General features: G+C 32.1%; 1 non-coding gene across 1 annotated transcript; it reads right to left on the minus strand.

Annotated features, from left to right (window-relative positions):
• Window positions 1-1,685: 1,685 nt before the first annotated feature.
• On the minus strand, window positions 1,686-1,793 carry LOC148550990 (small nucleolar RNA R71). Its single transcript, XR_015892713.1, has one exon. It is a non-coding gene; the product is annotated as a small nucleolar RNA R71 (small nucleolar RNA).
• Between the last annotated feature and the right edge of the window lie 749 nt (window positions 1,794-2,542).

A 2,542-nucleotide genomic window follows, 5' to 3' on the forward strand; every position in this document is an offset into this window, starting at 1 on the left:
CTTTTATAAAATTTTTTTTCAAAAATACATACTTGATGTTTATCATGATCTTCAAAGTGTTCTTGGTGTTCATCTTTGCATTCGAAGTGTTCTTGCATGTTTCCTTTGTTTTGATCCAAAATTTTTATGTTTTGAGTCTTTTTGATGTTTTTCTCTTCCCTTATTAAAATTCAAAAATAAAAAAAATATCTTTTCCTTATTTTACTCCTAATTTTTGAAAATTGCATTGAATTAGTCAAAGATTTTCAAAATCATATCTTTTTTTTTAGTCAAGCAAAATTTTCAATTTAAAAATTCTATCTTTTTCAAATCTTTTTCAAAAATCAAATCTTTTTCATTTTTTCTTTCATATTTTCGAAAATTTCAAATTGATTTTCAAAAATCTTTTTCTTATTTTGTTTCATAATTTCAAAATCTTCACTAACAATTAATGTGATTGATTCAAAATTTTTTTAAGTTTGTTACTTGCCTAGTAAGAAAGGTTCAATCTTTAAATTTTAAAATCATATCTTTTTGTTTCTTGTTAGTCAAGTAATCAACTTTAATTTTCAAAATCAAATCTTTTTAAATTTCTTTTTCAAATCTTTTTCAAAATAAGTTTCAATCACATCTTTTTCAAAATCAATTTCAAAATCAATTTCAAAATCTTTTCTAACTTCTTATCTTTTCAAAATTTGATTTTCAAATCTTTTTCAATTAATCACTTAACTTTTTGTTTGATTTTAAAAGTTTACTATTTCAATCATATCTTTTTTCAAAACTACCTAACTAATTCTCTCTCTAATTTTCGAAAATCACCTTCCTCTTTTTCAAAATTCCTTTTTGATTAACTAATTGTTTTAAATTTAAATTTAATTTAATTTAATTTTTCCTTTTTTTTAAATTTTCGAATTCTAACCTTAATTTTAAATTAAAAACAAAAATATTTTTATTTTAATTTATTTAATTTTCGAAAATTCTTCTCTCTCACCTCCTTCTAATTATTTGTTTATCTACTAACACTTCTCTTCATCTAAGAATTCGAACCTACTCCTCTCCCTTGTGTTTGGATTCTTATCTTTTCCTTCCTCCATTATTCTCTTCTTATACTCACATAAAGGAATCTCTATACTGTGACATAGAGGATTCCATATTTTCTGTTCTCTTCTTTTTCATATGAGCAGGAACAAGGACAAGAACATTCTTGTTGAAGCTGATCCTGAACCTGAAAGAACTCTAAAAAGGAAGCTAAGGAAGCTAAAGCACAACTCTCTGGAGAAAATCTAACAGAAATTTTTGAAAAAGAAGGAGACATGGCCGAAAATAACAATAACGCAAGGAAGATGCTTGGTGACTTTACTGCACCTAATTCCAATTTACATGGAAGAAGCATCTCAATCCCTGCCATTGGAGAAAACAATTTTGAGCTGAAACCTCAATTAGTTTCTCTGATGCAACAGAATTGCAAGTTTCATGGACTTCCATCAGAAGATCCTTTTCAGTTCTTAACTAAATTCTTGCAGACCTGTGATACTGTTAAGACCAATGGGGTTAATCCCAAGGTCTACAGGCTTATGCTTTTCCGATTTGCTGTAAGAGACAGAGCTAGAATATGGTTGGACTCTCAACCTAAAGACAGCCTGAACTCTTGGGATAAGCTGGTCACAGCTTTCTTAGCCAAGTACTTTCCTCCTCAAAAGCTTAGTAAGCTTAGAGTGGATGTTCAAACCTTCAGACAAAAGGAAGGTGAATCCCTCTATGAAGCTTGGGAGAGATACAAGGAACTGACCAAAAAGTGTCCTTCTGACATGCTTTCAGAATGGACCATCTTGGATATATTCTATGATGGTCTGTCTGAATTATCAAAGATGTCATTGGACCATTCTGCAGGTGGATCCATTCACCTAAAAAAAATGCCTGCAGAAGCTCAAGAACTCATTGACATGGTTGCAAATAACCAGTTCTGTACACTTCTGAAAGGAATCCTGTGAGTAATGGGACGCCTATGAGGAAGGGAGTTCTTGACATTGATACTCTGAATGCCATATTGGTTCAGAACAAAATATTGACTCAGCAAGTCAATATGATTTCTCAGAATCTGAATGGAATGCAAGCTGCATCCAACAGTACTCGAGAGACACCTTCTGAAGAAGAAGCTTATGATCCTGAGAACCCTGCAATAGCAGAGGTGAATTACATGGGTGATCCTTATGGAAACACCTATAACCCCTCATGGAGAAATCATCCAAATTTCTCATGGAAGGATCAACAAAAGCCTCAACAAGGCTTTAATAATGGTGGAAGAAACAGGTTTAACAATAATAAACCTTTTCCATCATCCACTTAGTAACAGACAGAGAATTTTGAGCAGAATCCATCTAGCTTGGCAAATATAGTCTCTGATCTATCTAAGGCCACTTTGAGTTTCATGAATGAAACAAGGTCCTCCATTAGGAATTTGGAGGCACAAGTGGGCCAGCTGAGTAAAAGAGTCACTGAAACTCCTCGTAGTACTCTCTCAAGCAATACAGAAGAGAATCCAAAAAGAGAGTGCAAGGCCATT

The sequence above is a fragment of the Arachis ipaensis genome, chromosome B7, assembly GCF_059453495.1.
Source record: "Arachis ipaensis isolate K30076 ecotype BB chromosome B7, ASM5945349v1, whole genome shotgun sequence".
NCBI classification, from domain to species: domain Eukaryota; kingdom Viridiplantae; phylum Streptophyta; class Magnoliopsida; order Fabales; family Fabaceae; genus Arachis; species Arachis ipaensis.